The 22,083-nt window shown below is 38.0% G+C and overlaps 1 protein-coding gene and 1 pseudogene across 2 annotated transcripts in view; one reads left to right on the forward strand and one right to left on the reverse strand.

Moving 5' to 3' along the window:
• Nucleotides 1–22,083, reverse strand: part of ZDHHC17 (zDHHC palmitoyltransferase 17) — a 106,786-nt gene that overhangs the window by 78,438 nt on the left and 6,265 nt on the right. The window lies entirely within an intron of this gene.
• Nucleotides 460–820, forward strand: LOC307193955 (small ribosomal subunit protein uS10-like; annotated as a pseudogene). The gene has a single exon. The product of its transcript is annotated as a small ribosomal subunit protein uS10-like (transcript).

The following is a 22,083-nucleotide window of genomic DNA, read 5'->3' on the forward strand; positions in this document are numbered from 1 at the left end:
TTAAATTATCCCTTAATTTAAATAGAGTAGATAATACTTGAACTCTCAACCTTAAATATATTTTCCTATTCTATTTCATCTTTTGAGAATTACCTGTTCCTATCCTTTGGCCATTTTATTCTATTTTGGTCCTGAAATTTGTTTGTTTAATGTATTTGAATCTGATTTTATGTTTAGAGAAGATTAGATACTAACCTTTTCATACTGATCTAAACACTTCTGTTCCATTGTTAGAGCTGTTATCTATGCTTTTGATATATTTCAAGGATTATACTTTTATAATCACGTACATTTTTTTCCTTGGTCCTGACTTTTATATTTAAATACTACCATAGCACTTGGACGAAGACAGGGTCGCCGCTGCAGCGGAGCCTCGGGCCACCCACTCCTGCTCCTAACTTACCGCTGTTCGCTCTCGCCAAGGAACAAGTCAGTCAGGAAGCTGTGCCACAGCCATCCATGGCTTTTAAAGATACCGGAAAGACTCCAGTGGAGCCCGAGGTGGCGATTCACCGCATTAGAATCACTCTCACCAGCCACAACGTGAAGTCTTTGGAGAAGGGATGTGCTGACCTGATCAGAGGTGCGAAGGAAAAGAATCTCAAAGCGAAAAGGACCAGTTCAGATGTCTACCAAGACTCTGAGAATAACTACAAGGAAAACTCCTTGTCGTGACGGTTCTAAGACTTGGGATTTTTTCCAGATGAGGATCCACAAGGGACTCATTGACCTGCACAGTCCTTCTGAGATTGTCAAGCAGATCACTTCCATCAGTATTGAGCCAGGAGTCGAGGCTGAAGTCACCAGTGCAGATGCTTAAATCAACATTTTTAATAAATTGATAATCAGTTGTTAAAAAAAAAATACTACCATAATCATTAGTGCTACCCATCAAATAGTTCCAGTTCTTTTCCCAAGCACATGGTAGTTTTGTACGTCCTTGGCCCCTGGAAAATTAAGTAAGTCCAAGTGATTGACTTTTTTCTTTTAACCAAGAGAATATGAATAAAAGAGACATGTTGCTGTCAGAGAATAGGTTTTAAGAGCCAGTATGCAATTCCTCACTCTCACTTCTCGTCGGCCATGGAAACTGGCAATGTTCCAGAGAGCAGATAATCAATCAGTCTGGGTCCCAGAGCAGCCATAATGCATGTGTAGCAAACCACTGACACGTATGCCACTAAGATTTTAGGGTTGCTACTGCAGCAAAACCTAGCTTATCCTGACTACATAACTCTGAGAGTTATTCTAGTAAGTAGTATGCAGACGGGGACCTATATAAATCATTTTCATTGCATTTTGGAGCTGGTTATAAGTAGTATATGGGAGTACTACTAATGTTCAGATTTACCTTGTATCTAGCCACATTGTTAAAATTATAATCTCTAATTTTTTATGATCTCTTTGAATAGTCTAAAAATACAATCAAATCTGAAAATAAGTGTTGTCTTTCCTTTCATGGCATTGGCAGAAACATCAAATGCAATTTTACAAAAAAATGACAGTACATCCTTATTTCCTTATTTTTTTTTCCATTTTAAACAGGCAATGCCCTTACTGTTTCTCCATCATTTATAAAGTTGTTAAGTCATCCTTATTCAAATCCATTCCAGAGAATGAATAACATTGCATTTAGATACAAATGTCCACTTGACCACCTTTTTCTGTCTTGCCTCTACAATATCCTCTTAAAAGGTCTGCCTACACTGCTGTTCCAATCACTCCCCTGCTTAAAATCCTTAAAATCATGCATATAGAGTAAATGAAGAACATTTCAGCAGTCATACAAAATCGCATGGTCTGGCCCCACCTTACTTTTTCCAGCTTTAATATTCATCATTTCCTTCCAAGCATCATACATGTTTATTTATACCAGCCATTCCAAGTACAGTCATGTACTTTAAAAACCTGAGTACCATGTTGCTCATGTTAGCTATTCTACTCAGAAGGCACACCCCATCTCAGGTTTGAAAGACTTTTACTAATCCTTTAATTCACACTTCAAAAGTCACCATAGTCTTCCTTGTTTCCTTCAGGTAGAGTCAACTGTCCTGTTATCTGTATTCTCACTACTACGCAAACAAATTATTATAGTACTGTGTGATGGGATATGTGTTAGTTCCCTATTGATCCTGTAATAGATTTCTACAAGATTAGTGCCTTAAAAGGACACATATTTATTACATTATAGTTCTGGAGATCGGAAGATCAAAATCAAACATCAATATCACAAAGGGTCAGCAGAGCCATGCTCTCTAAAGAGGCTCTAGGGGAGAAGCCATTCCTTGCCTCTTCTAGCTCTGGTGGCTTCCGGCATACCTTGGCTTGTGGTGACATCAGGCCAATATTTGAGGCCAGCATCTTCAAATCTCCCTAGTCTGCTTCTTAAGGGCTATTCCTTCTGTAAGTGTGTTCAAATCTCTGTCTGCCTCCCTCTTATAAGGATACGTGTAATTGCAATTAGGGTCCACCTGGATATCCAGAGTGACCTCCCCCATCACAAGACCCTTAATTTAATCATCCCTGTAAAGATTCTTTTTCCCTTATAAGGTAACACTTACAGGACAAGTTCCAGGGTTTAAGATTTGATATTTTTGGGAAGCCATTATTCTGCTTACCAGAAGATGAGAATAAAGGTGGAAAAGTGAGAAGTAAAGAGGCAAAGTTAATATTACTTAGGCTAGGTGCTGTTTGTAGTTTTCTCTCAGCTATCAAACATCCTCAGTCATTGGCAGTATCTACTGTTGCCTCTCTCATGTGGGGCATTTTGAGAATTCTGCAATACTCTCTCCTTGACCAAACTGCAGTCAGACTCCTCTGATCATTCTTCTCAAATGGGCCTTGACCTTGCCTCCCATCCTTACTGGGACTGCATAGTCCAGCTTTAGCAAGAATCCTGCTAAGTCAGTTTACAGAATTTCCTGTCCTTGCTATCTGATCACCCTGGCTTGCCCTCAGCAAGAATCCTGTTAAGTTGGTTTAGCAAGAATCTCCCTATCCTTGATGTCTCCTCTTAGTATTTCCCCTCCACTGATCACCCCCACCTCATTCTGCCTGTTGGCTATAAATTTCCAATTGTCCTTGCTGTACTCAGAACTGAGCCCAGTTGTATACTGAGGGGCTCCTTTCCCCTATTGCAATGGTTCCTGGATGAAATCCATTTTTACCATTTTAACTACTGTCATCTCTGGTTTTCTTTGACAGAACCTCCCTCTGTAACATTCTCTGGCGCAGAAGAGACATTCTTCAGCTTACCTCTAAAAAGTCCTCAGCTCCTATGTCACTGGTATAACTTTGAGGTTGCTTCTGCCCAGCAGGCAATTCTCTTTGGTAAGTTTCTTTCAAGATGGCTGTAGCCTGTCTAGCCTCTAAAGTGTTTGGTTGGCCCAAAGGAAACACCTTTAATTCAACATCACTGGACACACAGAGGAAGTTGTGTGTCCTGGCTCTTCCACTGTACGGCTATTTTATATATCGCTTACCTTTACACCTCCCCAGTAAAGCAGCAGCTGCCCCCAGTCTCTGGGCCATCAGTAATTCCAGGGGACCCAAATCACACTTTTCCAAGAATTCTCTAACACTCCACTAAGACAGCATCCTAGGGAGGCCTAACTATTTTCCACAACCCAGCAGACATTCAGCCAGAGAAGTATTTTTCCTCCTGAAAAGTTCTCCAATCTTTCAGAGAAATTGTTTGCAACCCACATGGAAGACAATATAAACACTACAGCACTCCCTCTTGGGTTGATAACTCTTCCAAGAATCCTTTGCTCCCACTTAAGTCTCTCTTTATCTTGTACCGACTAGAGGTAATAGAGTTCCGGTACAAATCACAGCCACTTTCCAGCAGGTTCAGCACCTCTGCTTATACTGCAGGGCTCCTTTGTCAACTACTGTCCTCAATTTTGAGCTCCAAGAAAAATGCTTAGGTGACAAGAAAAAAATCCCACTTTACATCCTATTATACGAAACTGTATCTTAAAATACTTAGTATTTTTCACTTAACATTATGTTTTTGGGGATTTACCTGTGCTGAAACATGTAGTTCTTGTTTATTTAATGAAATTATTAGACAGTATTCCATTACATGAATAAACCACATACATTCCCCTACTAAGAGACTTTTTTGCTACTATAAATCATACTGCAATGAACAATCTTATACAGGTCTCATCTGTAAAAGTTCCTCTAGGGTAAGCACCTAGTATTGGAACTTCTGGATTAAGAGATTTTGAGTATCTTCTACTTTACTGTCATTAAAATACTTTCCAAGGTGGCAGTACCAACTTATACTCTCACTAGCAATGTATGAGTTTTTCACTATACTTAGATTTACCAGACTTAATTTTGGAGGAATCTGGTGGGTACTAAATTATATCTTGTTTTGACCTGCATTTCCCAGAAGCAAATTGAAAAAAGTTAATTTAGGTAGATCAACTATATCAATGCTGCTGAAAAGTCAACAAGGATGAGGACCACAAGTTAACCACTGGATACAGCAATATAGATTTCGTGTTGCTTTGCCAAGGTAGAAGCACATGCCAGACTAGAACTGATTAAAGGAAAGATGGAAGGAAAGAAACTGGGAACAGCAAGTACAGGCAAATCTCTTGAGGAGTTTTGATACAAAGAGCAAAGAAATAGGGCAGTAGGCAGAAGAGAAGTGCAATCGAGGAAAACATGGTGTGGGTTTTGAGATTTTTTTTTCAGGATGGGAGAAATGACTGATAGTAGAAATGATCTGGTAGAGTCAAAAATTGATGAGGTAGAAGTGTGAGTAGAGAACTGCTGGAGAGATGCCTTCCGTGGGCATGAGAGGACAGAAATTAAGCATAATCAAACATAAACAGTATTTTTATGCTAAAAAACACAGAACACTGATGAAAGAAATCAAAGAAGATCTAAATAAATAGACAGACATACCATATTTATGGATTAGAAGAATAAAAATGGTTAAGATGTCAATTCTCCCCACACTGACAGATGAGTTTAATGCCATTCCTATCAAAATCCCAGCGAGACTTTTTCTGTATATAGACAAGGTTATTCTAAACTACATAATGATCAAGGGATCAATCCAAGAAGATATAACAATTATAAGTATTTATGCACCCAACACAGGAGCACCTCAATACATAAGGCAAATGCTAGCAACCATAAAAGGGGAAATTGACATTAACACAATAATAGTGGGGGACTTTAACACCCCACTTACACCAATGGACAGATCATCCAAACAGAAAATAAATGAAGAAACACAAGATTTAAATGACACAATGGACCAGATATATTTAATTGATATTTATAGGACATTCCATCTGAAAGTAGCAGAATACACTTCCTTCTCAAGTCCACACAGAACACTCTCCAGGATAGATCACATCTTGGGTCACAAATCAAGCCTCGGAAAATTCAAGAAGACTGAAATCATATCAAGCATCTTTTCTGAGATTATAATCGCTATGAGATTAGAAATCAATTACAGGGGGAAAAAACTGTAAAAAACACAAATACATGGAGGCTAAACAGGGTGCTACTAAATAATCAAGAGATCACTGAAGAAATCAAAAAACACACAGAAAAATGACAAAAATACAAAATGACCCACAACCTATGGGATGCAGCAGAAGCAGTTTTAAGAGGGAAGTTTATAGCAATTCGATCCCACCTCAAGAAACAAGAAAAATCTCAAATTAACAATCTAATCTTACACCTAAAGCAAACAGAGAAAGAAGAACAAAGAAAACCCAAAGTCAGTAGTAGGAAAGAAATCATAAAGATCAGAGCAGAAGTAAATGAAATAGAAACAAAGAAAACAATAGCAAAGATCAATAAAAGTAAAAGTTAGTTCTTTGAGAAGATAAACAAAATCGATAAACCCTTAGCTAGAATTAACAAGAAAAAAAGGGAGAGGACGCAAATCAGTAAAATTAGAAATGAAAAAGGAGAGATCACAACTGACACCACAGAGATAAAACGGATTATAAGAGACTACTACAAGCAACTATATGCCAATAAAATGGACAACCTCGAAGAAATGTGCAAATTCTTGGAAAGGTACAATTTTCCAAGAATTAGAATATATAAACAGACCTGTCACAAGGAATGAAATTGAAACTGTAATTAAAAATCTTCCAACAAACAAAAGTCCAGAACCAGATGGCTTCACAGGCAAATTCTATCAAACATTTAGAGAAGAGCTAACACTATCCTCCTCAAACTCTTCCAAAAAATTACAGAGGGAGAAACACTCCCGAATTCGTTCTTCGAGGCCACCATCACCCTGATACCAAAACCAGACAAAGATATCACAAAAAAAGAAAATTACAGGGGACGGGCGGGGGCTGGGAGCTGAGGCTCGGGCTTTGGAGTTTAGATCCCAGGGAGAGGACTGGAGTTGGCCGCGTAAACACAGCCTTAAGGGGTTAGTGCACCACTGCTGGCTAGCCGGGAGGGAGTCGGGAAACGTCTGGCGATGCCGAAGAGACAAGAGACTTTTTCTTGCCGCTTTGTTTCCTGGTGTGAGAGGAGAGGGGATTAAGAGCACTGCTTAAAGGAGCTCCAGAGACCGGCTCGAGCCGCGGCTATCAGTGCTGACCCTAGAGACGGGCATGAGACGCTAAGGCTGCTGCTGCCGCCACCAAGAAGCCTGTGTGCGAGCACAGGTCACTATCCCCACGTTCCCTCCCCGGAGCCTGTGCAGCCCGCCACTGCCAGGGTCCCGTGACCCAGGGAAAACTTCCCCGGGAGAATGCACGGCGCACCTCAGGCTGGTGCAATGTCACGCTGGCCTCTGCAGCCACAGGCTCGCCCCGCACTCCGTGCCCCTCCCTCCCCCCGGCCTGAGTGAGCCAGAGCCCCCGAATCAGCGGCTCCTTTAACCCTGTCCTGTCTGAGTGAAGAACAGACACCCTCAGGCGACCTACACGCAGAGGCGGGGCCAAATCTAAAGCTGAGCCCCGGGAGCTGTGGGAACAAAGAAGAGAAAGGGAAATCTCTCCCAGCAGCCTCAGGACCAGCGGATTAAAGCTCCACAATCAACTTGAGGTACCCTGCATCTGTGGAATACCTGAATGGACAACAAATCATCCCAAGTTAAGGAGGTGGACTTTGGTAGCAAGATAGATTATTTTTTCCCCTTTTCCTCTTTTTGTGAGTGTGTATGTGTATGCTTCTGTGTGAGATCTTGTCTGTATAGCTTTGCTTTCACCATTTGTCCTAGGGTTCTGTTCGTCCGTTTTTTTTTTGTTTGTTTTTTAACTTTTTAAAATTTTTTTCTTAATAATTATTTTTTATTTTAATAACTTTATTTTATTTTTATCCTTTTTTCCTTCTTCCTTCCTTCCTTCCTTTCCTTCCCTCCCTCCCTACCTGCCTCCCCCCACCCCTCTCTCTCTTTCTTTCTTTATATTTTTTTTCCCTTTTATTCTGAGCCATGTGGAGGACAGTCTCCTGGTCTTCCAGCCAGGAGTCAGGGCTGTGCAACTAAGGTGAGAGCCAACTTCAGGACACTGGTCCACAAGAGACGCCCCAGCTCCACGTAATACCAAACGGCAAAAATCTCCCAGAGATCTCCATCTCAACACCAAGACCCAGCTTCACTGAACAACCAGCAAGCTACAGTGCTAGATATCTACCCTATACCAAACAACTAGCAAGAAAGGTACACAGCCCCATCCATTAGCAGAGAGGCTGCCTAAATGATAATAAGGCCACAGACACCCCAAAACACACCATCAGACGTACACCTGCCCACCAGAAAGACAAGATCCAGCCTCATTCACCAGAACACAGGCACTAGTCCCCACCAGGAAGCCTACACAACCCACTGAACCAACCTTAGCCACTGGGGACAGACACCAAAAACAACGGGAACTACGAACTGCAGCCTGCAAAAAGTAGACCCCAAACACAGTAAGATAAGCAAAATGAAAAGACAGAAAAACACACAGCAGATAAAGGAGCAAGTTAAAACCCACCAGACCTAACAAATGAAGAGGAAACAGACAGTCTACCTGAAAGAGAATTCAGAATAATGATAGTAAAGATGATCCAAAATCTTGGAAATAGAATAGAGAAAATGCAAGAAACATTTAACAAGGACCTAGAAGAACTAAAGAGGAAAGAAGCAATGATGAACAACACAATAAATGAAACTAAAAATACTCTAGAAGGGATCAATAGCAGAATAACTGAGGCAGAAGAACGGATAAGTGACCTGGAAGATAAAATAGTGGAAATAACTACTGAACAGCAGAATAAAGAAAAAAGAATGAAAAGAACTAAGGACAGTCTCAGAGACCTCTGGGACAACATTAAACGCACCACCATTCGAATTATAGGGGTCCCAGAAGAAGAAGAGAAAAAGAAAGGGACTGAGAAAATATTTGAAGAGATTATAGTTGAAAACTTCCCTAATATGAGAAAGGAAATAGTTAATAAAGTCCAGGAAGCATAAGAGTCCCATACAGGATAAATCCAAGGAGAAACACGCCAAGACACATATTAATCAAACTATCAAAATTAAATACAAAGAAAACATATTAAAAGCAGCAAGGGAAAAACAACAAATAACACACAAGGGAATCCCCATAAGGTTAACAGCTGATCTTTCAGCAGAAACACTGCAAGCCAGAAGGCAGTGTCAGGACATATTTAAAGTGATGAAGGGGAAAAACCTACAACCAAGATTATTCTACCCAGCAGGGATCTCATTCAGATTTGATGGAGAAATTAAAACCTTTACAAACAAGGAAAAGCTGGGAGTTCAGCACCACCAAACCAGCTTTACAATAAATGCTAAAGGAACTTCTCTAGGCAAGAAACACAAGAGAAGGAAAAGACCTACAATAACAAACCCCAAACAATTAAGAAAATGGGAATAGGAACATACATATCGATAATTACCTTAAATGTAAATGGATTAAATGCTCCCCCCAAAAGACACAGACTGGCTGAATGTATACAAAAACAAGATCCATATGCTGTCTACAAGAGACCCACTTCAGACCTAGGGACACATACAGACTGAAAGTGAGGGGATGGAAAAAGATATTCCATGCAAATGAAAATCAAAAGAAAGCTGGAGTAGCAATTCTCATATCAGACAAAATAGACTTTAAAATAGAGACGATTACAAGAGACAAAGAAACACTACATAATGATCAAGAGATTGATCCAAGAAGAAGATATAACAATTGTAAATATTTATGCACCCAACATAAGAGCACCTCAATACATAAGGCAAATGCTAACAGCCATAAAAGGGGAACTCGACAGTAACACGATCATAGTAGGGGACTTTAACACCTCACTTTCACCAATGGACAAATCATCCAAAATGAAAATAAATAAGGAAACACAAGCTTTAAATAATACATTAAACAAGATAAACTTAATTGATATTTATAGGATATTCCGTCCAAAAACAACAGAATACACATTTTTCTCAAGTGCTCATGGAACATTCTCCAGGATAGATCATATCTTGGGTCACAAATCTTGCCTCGGTAAATTTAAGAAAATTGAAATTGTATCAAGTATCTTTTCCGACCACAACACTAGGAGACTAGATATCAATTACAGGAAAAGATCTGTAAAAAATGCAAACACATGGAGGCTAAACAATACACTACTTAATAATGAAGTGATCACTGAAGAAATCAAAGAGGAAATCAAAAAATACCTAGAAACAAATAACAAATGAGACACGACGACCCAAAACCTATAGGATGCAGCAAAAGCAGTTCTAAGAGGGAAGTTTATAGGAATACAATCCTACCTTAAGAAACAAGAAACATCTCAAATAAACAACCTAACCTTGCACCGAAAGCAATTAGAGAAAGAAGAACAAAAAAACCCCAAAGTTAGCAGAAGGAAACTTATCATACAGATCAGAATAGAAATAAGTGAAAAAGAAATGAAGGAAACGATAGCAAAGATCAATAAAACTAAAAGCTGGTTCTTTGAGAAGATAAACAAAATTGATAAACCATTAGCCAGACTCATCAAGAAAAAAAGGGAGAAGACTCAAATCAATAGAATTAGAAATGAAAAAGGAGAAGTAACAACTGACACTGCAGAAATACAAAGGATCATGAGAGATTACTACAAGCAACCCTATGCCAATAAAATGGACAACCTGGAAGAAATGGACAAATTCTTAGAAATGCACAACCTGCCAAGATTGAACCAGGAAGAAATAGAAAATATGAAGAGCCCAATCACAAGCACTGAAAATGAAACTGTGATTAAAAATCTTCCAACAAACAAAAACCCAGGACCACATGGCTTCACAGGCGAATTCTATCAAACACTTAGAGAAGAGCTAACACCTATCCTTCTCAAACTCTTCCAAAATATAGCAGAGGGAGGAACACTCCCAAACTCATTCTACGAGGCCACCATCACCCTAATACCAAAACCAGAAAAAGAAGTCACAAAGAAAGAAAACTACAGGCCAATATCACTGATGAATACAGATGCAAAAATCCTCAACCAAATACTAGCAAACAGAATCCAACAGCACACTAAAAGGCTCATACACCATGATCAAGTGGGGTTTATTCCAGGAATGCAAGGATTCTTCAATATATGCAAATAAATCAAAGTGATACACTATGCTAACAAACTGAAGGAGAAAAACCATATGATCATCTCAATAGATGCAGAAAAAGCTTTCGACAAAATTCAACACCCATTATGATAAAAACCCTGCAGAAAGTAGGCATAGAGGGAACTTTCCGCAACATAATATAGGCCATATATGACAAACCCACAGCCAACATCGTCCTCAATGGTGAAAAACTGAAACCATTCCCACTAAGATCAGGAACAAGACAAGGTTCTCCACTCTCACCACTCTTATTCAACACATTTTTGGAAGTTTTAGCCACAGCAATCAGAGAAGAAAAAGAAATAACAGGAATCCAAATCGGAAAAGAAGTAAAACTGTCACTGTGTGCAGATGACATGATACTATACATAGAGAATCCTAAAGATGCTACCAGAAAACTACTAGAGCTAATCAATGAATTTGGTAAAGTAGCAGGATACAAAATTAATGCACAGAAATCTCTGGCATTCTTACACACTAGTGATGAAAATTCTGAAAGACAAATTAAGAAAACACTCCCATTTACCATTGCAACAAGAAGAATAAAGTATCTAGGAATAAACCTACCTAAGGACACAAGAGACCAGTATGCAGAAAATTATGACACTGATGAAAGAAATTAATGATGATACAAATAGATGGAGAGATATACCATGTTCTTGGATTGGAAGAATCAACATTGTGAAAATGACTATACTACCCAAAGCAATCTACAGATTCAGTGCAATCCCTATCAAACTACCACTGGCATTTTTCACAGAACAAGAACAAAAAATTTCACAATTTGTATGGAGACACAAAGACCCCGAATAACCAAAGCAATTTTGAGAACAAAAAATGGAGCTGGAGGAATCAGGCTCCCTGACTTCAGACTCTACTACAAAGCTACAGTAATCAAGACAGTATGGTACTGGCACAAAAACAGATATATAGATCAATGGAACACGACAGAAAGCCCAGATATAAACCCATGCACGTATGGTCCCCTTATCTTTGATAAAGGAGGCAGGAATATACAGTGGAAAAAAGACAGCCTCTTCAGTAAGTCGACAGGTACATGAACACTCCCTAACACCATACATAAAAATAAGCTCAAAATGGATTAAAGACCTAAATGTAAGGACAGACACTATCAAACTCTTAGAGGAAAACATAAGCAGAACACTCTATGACGTAAATCACAGCAAGATCCTTTTGGACCCACCTCCTAGAGAAATGGAAATAAAAACAAAAATAAACAAATGGGAACAAATGAAACTTCAAAGCTTTTTCACAGCAAAGGAAACCATAAACAAGACCAAAAGACAACTGTCAGAATGGGAGAAAATATTTGCAAATGAAGCAACTGACAAAGGATTAATTTCCAAAATTTACAAGCAGCTCATGCAGCTCAGTAACAAAAAAACAAACAACTCAATCCAAAAATGGGCAGAAGACCTAAATAGACATTTCTCCAAAGAAGATATACAGACTGCCAACAAACACATGAAAGAATGCTCAACATCATTAATTATTAGAGAAATGCAAATCAAAACTACAATGAGATATCATCTCACACCAGTCAGAATGGGCATCATCAAAAAATCTAGAAACAATAAACGCTGGAGAAGGTGTGGAGAAAAGGGAACACTCCTGCACTGTTGGTGGGAATGTGAATTGGTACAGCCACTATGGAGAACAGTATGGAGGTTCCTTAAAAAACTACAAATAGGACTACCATATGAACTAGCAATCCCAATACTGGGCATGCACCCTGAGAAAACCATAATTCAAAAAGAGTCATGTACCAAAATGTTCATTGCAGCTCTATTTACAATAGCCCAGAGATGGAAACAACCTAAGTGCCCATCATCAGATGAATGGATAAAGAAGATGTGGCACATATATACAATGGAATATTACTCAGCCATAAAAAGAAACGAAATTGAGCTATTTGTAATGAGGTGGATAGACCTAGAGTCTGTCATACAGAGTAAAGTAAGTCAGAAAGAGAAAGAAAAATACCATATGCTAACACATATATATGGAATTTAAGAAAAAAAAAATCTCATGAAGAACCTAGGGGTAAGACAGGAATAAAGACACAGACCTACTAGAGAACGGACTTGAGGATATGGGGAGGGGGAAGGGTGAGCTGTGACAAAGCGAGAAAGAGGCATGGACATATATACACTACCAAATGTAAGGTAGATAGCTAATGGGAAGCAGCCGCATAGCACAAGGAGATCGCTCTGTGCTTTGTGACCACCTGGAGGGGTGGGATAGGGATGGTGGGAGGGAGGGAGACGCAAGAGGGAAGAGATATGGGAACATATGTATATGTATAACTGATTCACTTTGTTATAAAGCAGAAACTAACACACCATTGTGAAGCAATTATACCCCAATAAAGATGTTAAAAAAAAAAAAGACCACGAGACAACCCTCAGAATGGGAGAAAATATTTGCAAATGAAGCAACTGACAAAGGATTAATCTCCAAAATTTACAAGCAGCTCATGCAGCTCAATAACAAAAAAACAAACAACCCAATCCAAAAATGGGCTGAAGACCTACATAGACATTTCTCCAAAGAAGATATACAGATTGCCAACAAACACATGAAAGAATGCTCAACATCATTAATCATTAGAGAAATGCAAATCAAAACTACAATGAGATATCATCTCACACCGGTCAGAATGGCCATCATCAAAAAATCTAGAAACAATAAATGTTGGAGAGGGTGTGGAGAAAAGGGAACACTCTTGCACTGTTGGTGGGAATGTAAATTGATACAGCAACTATGAAGAACAGTATGGAGGTTCCTTAAAAAACTACAAATAGAACTACCATACAACCCAGCAATACCACTACTGGGCATATACTCTGAGAAAACCATAATTCAAAAAGAGTCATGTACCAAAATGTTCATTGCAGCTCTATATACAATAGCCCGAAGATGGAAACAACCTAAGTGCCCATCATCGGATGAATGGATAAAGAAGATGTGGCACATATATACAATGGAATATTACTCAGCCAGAAAAAGAAAGGAAATTGAGTTATTTGTAGTGAGGTGGATGGACCTGGGGTCTGTCATACAGAGTGAAGTAAGTCAGAAAGAGAAAAACAAATACCGTATGCTAACACATACATATGGAATCTAAGAAAAAAAAAAAAGGTCATGAAGAACCTAGGGTTAAGACAGGAATAAAGATACAGACTTAAAAAAAAAAAAAAGATACAGACCTACTAGAGCATGGACTTGAGGATATGGGGAGGGGGAAGGGTAAGCTGTGACAAAGTGAAAGAGTGGCATGGACATATATACACTACCAAACATAAAATAGATAGCTAGTGGGAAGTAGCCACATAGCACAGGGAGATCAGCTAGGTGGTTTGTGACCACCTAGAGGGGTGGGATAGGGAGGGTGGGAGGGAGGGAGATGCAAGAGGGAAGAGATATGGGAACATATGTATAACTGATTCACTTTGTTATAAAGCAGAAACTAACACACCATTGTAAAGCAATTATACTCCAAAAAAGATTTAAAAAAAAAGAAAATTAAAGACTGATATCAATGATGAACATAGACCCAAAATTCCTCAACAAAATACAAGCAAACAGAATCCAACAACACATTGAAAAGATTATACACCATGATCAAGTGGGATTTGTCCCAGGAATGGATGGATTCTTCAGTATACACAAATCAATTAATGTGATACACCACATTAACAAATTGAAGAATAAAAACCATATGATCATCTCAATAGATGCAGAAAAAGCTTCTGACAAATTCAACACCCATTTATGATAAAAACTCTCCAGAAAGTGGGCATAGAGGGAAACTACCTCAACATAATAAAGGCCATACATGACAAACCCACAGCAAACATCATTCTCAATGGTGAAAAAACTGAAAGCATTTCCTCTAAGATCAGGAACAAGACAAGGATGTCCACTCTCGTCACTCTTATTCAACATAGTTTGGAAGTCCTAGCCATGGCAATCAGAGAAGAAAAAAATAAAAGGAATACAAATTGGAAAAGAAAAAGTAAATCTGTCACTGTTTGCAGATGAAATGATACTATACACACAATATCCTAAAGATGCCACCAGAAAACTACTAGAGCTAATCAATGAATCTGGTAAAGTTACAGGATACAAAATTAATGCACAGAAATCTCTTACATTCCTATACACTAACAACGAAAGATCAGAAAGAGAAATTAGGGAAACAATCCCCTTTACCACTGCAACAAAAAGAGTAAAATACCTAGAATAAGCCTACGTAAGGAGGCAAAAGACCTGTACTCCGAAAACTATAAAACCCTGATGAAAGAAGTCAAAAATGACACAAAGAGATGGAAAGATATACCATGTTCTTGGAATGGAAGAATCAATACTGTGAAAATGACTATACTATCCTAAGCAATCTACAGAGTCAATGCAATCCCTATCAAATTGACAATTGCATTCTTCACAGAAGGAGAACAAAAAATTTTACAATTTGTATGGAAACAGAAAGGACCCTGAATAGCCAAAGCAATCTTGAGAAAGAAAAATGGAGCTGGAGGAATCAGGCTCCCTGACTTCAAACTATACTACAAAGCTACAATAATCAAGACAGTATGGTACTGGCACAACAACAGCAATATAGATCAATGGTACAGGACAGAAAGCCCAGAGGTAAACCCATGTACATATGGTCACCTAATTTATGACAAAGGAGGCAAGAACATAAAATGGAGAAAAGACAGCCTCTTCAATAAGTGGTGCTGGGAACACTAGACAGCTACATGTAAAAGAATGAAATTAGAACACTCCCTAACACCATACACAAAAATAAACTCAAAATGGATTAAAGACCTAAATGTAAGAATGGATACTATAAAACTCTTAGAGGAAAACATAGGAAAAACACTCTTTGACATAGACCACAGCAAGATCTTTTTTGACCCACCTCCTACAGTAATGAAAATAAAAACAAAAATAAACAAATGAAACCCAATGAAACTTAAAAGCTTTTGCACAGCAAAGGAAACCATAAACAAGATGAAAAGACAACCCTCAGAATGGGAGAAAATATTTGCAAACGAAGCAACAGACAAAGGATTAATCTCCAAAATATACAAACAGCTCATGGAGCTCAATGTCAGAAAAAACAACCCAATCAAAAAATGGGCAGGGCTTCCCTGGTGGCACAGTGGTTAAGAATCTGCCTGCCAATGCAGGGGACACAGGTTCAAGCTCTGGTCTGGGAAGATCCCACATGCTGCAGAGCAACTAAGCCCATGCACCACAACTACTGAGCCTGCACTGTAGAGCCTGCAAGCCACAACTACTGAGCCTGTGTGCCACAACTAGTGAAGCCTGTGCTCCTAGAGCCCGAGCTCCACAAGAGAAGCCACCGCAATGAGAAGCCCGCACACTGCAACAAAGAGTAGCCCCCACTCACCATAACTAGAGAAAGCCCGTGCACAGCAACAAAGACGCAATGCAGCCAAAAATAAATTAATAAAATAAATAAATTTATTTTAAAACAAAATGGGTGGAAGACCTAAACAGACATCTCTCCAAGGAGGACAGACAAATGGCCAAGGGGCATATAAATGGATGCTCAACATCACTAATTATTAGAGAAATGGAAATGAAAACTACCATGAGGTATCACCTCACACCAGTCAGAAGGGCCATCATCAAAAGATCTACAAACAATAAATGCTGGTGAGGATGTGAAGAAAAGAGAACCCTCTTGTACTGTTGATGGGAATGTAAATTGATACAGCCACTATGGAGAACAGTATGGAGGTTCCTTAAAAAACTAAAAAGAGAACTACCATATGACCCAGCAATCCCACTACTGGGCATATACCCTGAGAAAACCATAACTCAAAAGGACATATGTACCCCAATGTTCATTGCAGCACTATTTACAATAGCCAGGACATGAAAACAACCTAAATATCCAATGACAGATGAATGGATAAAGAAGATGTGGTACATATATACAATGGAATATTACTCAGCCATAAAAAGAAATGAAATTGGGTCATTTGTAGAGATGTGGATGGACCTAGAGTTTATCATACACAGTGAAGTAAGCCAGAAAGAGAAAAATAAGTATCATATATTAACACATATATGTGGAGTCTAGAAAAATGGTACAGATGAACCTATTTGCAGGGCAGGAATAGAGACACAGAGGTAGAGAACGGACATGTGGACACGGGGAGGAAAGGGAGTGTGGGACGAATTGGGAGATTAGGACTGCATATATACACTACCATGTGTAAAATAGATAGCTAGTGGGAACATGCTATAAAGCACAGGAAGCTCACCTCGGTGCTCTCTGACGACCTAGATGGGTGGGGTGGGGGGTGGGAGGGAGGTCCAAGAGGGAGGGGATATAGGTATACATACAGCTGATTCACTTTATTGTACAGCAAAAACTAACACAACATTGTAAAGCAGTTATACTCCAATAAAAATATTATTTTAAATAAACACTAAAAATAAATAAAATTTATATGCGAAAGCAACTAAAACAGGCAAAATAATTTAAAAAAAAAAAGAATTGTAGGAAGGAGTCTACTCAATTTCAAGACCTATTATATAGCTCCAACAATCAAGATTGTGTCGTACTGGCTGAGAGACAGACACACAGATCAATGAAACAGAAGATAGAACCCAGAAATAAAAACATACAAATATGCTCACCTGATTTTGACAACATGTAAAAGCAATTCAATGGAGGAACGATAAGCTTTTCAACAAATAGTGCTGGAGTAGTTGGACATTTAAAGGGGGAGAAAAAATGAAGTTCAACCTAATTCTCACAATTTATACAAAAAGTAATTCAAAATTGATCCTGAACTTAAACTTAAATGTTACATGTAAAACCATAAACTGTTTAAAAAAGAAAAAGGCAAAAAAACTCTTGGATCTATAGCTAGGCAAAGAGATCTTAAACTTGACATAAAAAGCACAATCCATAAAAGAAAAAATTTATAAACTGAAATTCATCAAAATTTAAATTTATGCTCTGAGAAAGACCCTGTTATGAGGATGAACAGACAAGCTACAGACTGGGAGAAAATATTTGCAAACCACAACAAAAGACTAGTGTCTAGGGTATTAAAAACAAAAATGAAAAAAGAAACTTCTCAAAACTCAACAGTAAAATTAACAATCCATTTTTTTAAAGTTGGCAAAAGATACTGTTATGGGCTGAATTGTGTCCCCCCAAATCCATCTGTTGAAGCCCTAACTTCTAGTACCTCAGAATGTGAACGTATTTGGAGCTAGGCCCTTTACAGAGGGAATCAAGTTAAAATGAAGTCATCAGGGTGGGCCCTAATCCAGTGTGACTGGTGTCCTTAGAGGAAGAGAAAATTTGGACACACAGACACTAGAGATGCATATACACAATGGAAAAACCATGTTGAGGACACAGCAAGAGGGCTGCCATCTGTTAAGCAGAGTAAGACCTCAGAAGAAGCCAAACCTGCCATCACGTTGTTCTTGGATTCCTAGCCTCCAGAACTGTGAGAAAATAAATTTCCATTATTTAAGCCACTCCATATGTGGTCTTTTGTTATGGCAGCCCTGGCAAACTAATACAGACACAAAGAGACATTTAACCCAGGAGGATATATAGATGGCAAATAAACACATGAAAACAAAGTCAGCATCATTAGCCATTAGGGAAATGTAAATTAATAACACAATGACTTATCATCACATACCTATTAAAATGGGCTAAGGAGATGCAGAGAGATCAGATTACTCATATACAGCTGGTTGTAAAGTAAAATGTACAGCCACTCCAGAAAACAGCTTGATAGTTTCTTAAAAATATTAACACACAACTATCATATGACCCACTAACTGCACTCCTGGGCATTTATCCTACAGAAACGAAAACTTATGTTAACACAAAGACCTTTACACAAATATTTAAAGCAGCTTTATTTATAATAACCAAGAATCGGAAACAACACAGATGTCCATCAATGGGTAAACAGTTAAATAAACTGTGGTACATCCAACGTACTACCTAGTAATAATAAGGAATGAACTACTGATACATGCTAACACCTGGATGAATCTCCAAAGTATTATGCTGAATGAAAAAAAGCCAGTCCCACAGGGATACACTCAACATGATTCCAGTTAAATAACATTCTTAAAATTACAAAATTATAGAAATGGGAGAATAGATTGGTATGGGTATACAAAGGCAATATGAAAGATCACTGTGGTGATAGAAATATTCTGTAACTTCACTGATTCAATATCAATCTCCTGGATGTGGTATTATAATTTTGCAAGGCGTTAGCATTGGGAAAATATGGGTAAAGGGTACACAGGATCTCTCTGCATTTTTTCTTACAACTACATGAGAATCTACAATTATCTCTATATAAAAGATTTTAATTCAAAGAAAGTCATCAACTTAAACATTTAAAATATGTGCAACTTATAAACACAATATGTCTCAATAAAAATAGTTATGTAGTAAAAAATACTTTTAAAAGACATAAATTTTTTAAAAACTGTCCAGACCAGTGTTATCCCATAACTTTCTGCAATTACTGATATATTCTATATTTCTGTGCTGTCTAAAACAGTAGTCACTAGCCACACATGGCTAATAAACACTTAAAATGTGACTAATATGACTGAAAACTCAATTTTTTATTTTATTCATTTTAATCAATTTAAATTTAAATAGCCACATGTCATTGGTGGCTACCATATTGGACAAGGCAGGTCTAGACATTACAAAGAACGGGAAAGATCATCATACGCTAAGATGAAACTATGGCCAAAGTGTATTCAGAAAAAATGTAAATTGTATAACATTGTATGATACCATTTATGTGACAAGAACAAGGAAATAAATGTATATAAGCGTGTATATGAAATATACATTTATATATGCTTTTACCTTCTACTACATAGCCTTCTGTACTATTTAAATTTTTTTGACAATAATTCCGTGCTGCTTTCTTTTAAAAGCCAAAAGCCCATGCTGGAATTTAAATTTCTGATACCTTGAAAATTCATATACTATCCAACAATACAAAATAAATCACATGTTAGGATATTTCAGAAAGTTTAAGTTTTTATTTGGTCTGCTAGATTCTAGTTTGTCAATTTTTTTCCCCAAGTGTGGCCTTTTTTTGGACTTAGTAACATACAATTACCCACAGGAAAAAGGAGACAAATAAGGAAAAAACAAGTATAAATAATGGGAACTTATGAAATCAAGTTAATTAACTTCTTACATAAACAGCTGTAAGATCTGGATATTTATATCAAGTGTTCTATCAGAAAGCAAAATTTCCTTAGAAAATAATGTCTACAATTTATTCATGATCATAGTTACAGAATTATGAATGAAGATTAATGAGTATTTATAATCACAGTGAAGGGAGATAAAATCTCCAAGGTAGAAACAGATTTAACAATCTGTTAAAATTCTCTCTCATAACCTTGAACAGCAGAAAGAAAGGAAAGATTATAAAACAGACGATGGCTAACTCTATGTGTCAAGTGCCGTTCTAAACTTTATGTAGAGGCAGGATTCCTCAGAATCAAAGATGCTGTTGATTGTAAGATGCACATAGTACTGTAGTATTTACTACTGAAAAAAATCCGTGCATAAGTGGATCCACACAGTTCAAACATGTGTTGTTCAAGGATCAACTGTACATGACATTATGGTAAAGGGAAAACTATGGAGACAGCAAAAAGATCAGTGGTTGCCAGAGTTAGCAGAGAGGGAGGGATGAGTAGGCGGAACACAAAGGATTTTTAGGGTAGTGAAACTATTCTGTATGATACTGTAATAGTGGATACATGTCATTATATCTTTGTCAAAACCCATATTAAAACCCAAAAGTGAACCCTAAGGTAAAGTACAGACTTTGGGTGATAATGATGTGTCAACACAGGTTCATCAACTGTAACAAATGTGCCACCTCCGGGGCAAGTTGTTGACACAGGGTATACGGGAATTCTCTGTACTTTCTGCTCAATGTTGCTGTGAACCTCAAACTACTCTAAAAAATAGTCTATTAAAAATATTTTTTCCAATAAATGAGGACTTTTGCCATCACAGCTAACTATTCAATCAACTCTGTATCATCACTATCACAATACAAAATGGGCAACTGGATTCAAGCAGTTTGAACCTGGATTCTAATTCAATTCTGCCACTTACCAAGCAAGTTACTTACCCTCTCTATGCCTCAATCCTCTCATTTGTAAAAAAGGTATTAAGAAAGGTGTGAGAATTAAATGAATGAATATATAAGCAAAATTGTTTAGGACAGTGGCTAGTTCAGTTATAATTCGGTAACTGTTAGCGATTACCATTGTGATTATCCATCAGATTGAGAAGATAACGTGAAAAGCACACAATACAATGCCTCATACCTTAAACGTAAAATTAGCTACTTTCCTCCTCCTTGTGTTAAAAAAAAAAAAAAGTAATAAAACTTTTCCCACACATCAAGTGCGTATCAGAGAGGGGAGGATGAAGTATGGTATTATCAGAATCACCTCTGAAAGTTTTTCAAAACATACATACCACAAACCCAAATACTAAATTAGAAACTGTGAGAGGTGTATATGGAAACACGTGTATTCTAACGAAGTTCTCCATAAGGTTCTAATACACACACACACACACACACACACACACACACACACACATTCTTACTTTACCCAACCCATCTACCATGCAAATCTAGTTCTGATGAAGTTATTGCACACCAGTGGTTAATGGGATTTAATGCACTGAAATATCATATATTTTAAAATAAATTTCTTGGAGTTCCTATGTATTATCTAGATCAGGGCTGGCAAATAGAGTCCACAGTTCAAATCTGGCCCAGCACCTGACTTTACATATAAAGTTTTATTGAAACACAGCACACCCATTCATTTCCATATTGTCTACAGCTGCTTTCATACAACCACCACAGAGCTGAGTAGTTGCTACAGAGACTACATGGCCCACAAACTGGAACATTCTTACTATCTGGCCTTTACAGAGGAAGTTTCCCAATCTTGGTCTAGATTATTCATGCAGCATGCTATTCAGTAGCTCAACTAGAACATTTACTGTTAACAATGAGTGCAGTGTAATTACAGCATCTCAAAGTACGTAAAAAACTAGAAGACTGGAACAAAGCAAACAAACAGTTCTTCACACTAAGAGTACAGAGGACAGAAACAGTTTCCTTGCTAGCATTCCTGCTTTAAGGAAACTGTTCCTCCTCCAACTGCAAGCAAGATGGCTTGGCAAAGTTCAGACCCTCTCCTGTGGTCATAGGAGTGGACACACTGCCTCTTTCCAATGTGGAATAAGGAAAGACAAGCAGTCCCTCTCTAATGGTCAGCTGAGATTTGAGATATCAACGCTGGCATCCACGTCACCACTACACAGAGGAAAGAAGCTACTCTGCATT

Source organism: Stenella coeruleoalba, assembly GCF_951394435.1.
Source record: "Stenella coeruleoalba genome assembly, chromosome: 11".
NCBI classification, from domain to species: domain Eukaryota; kingdom Metazoa; phylum Chordata; class Mammalia; order Artiodactyla; family Delphinidae; genus Stenella; species Stenella coeruleoalba.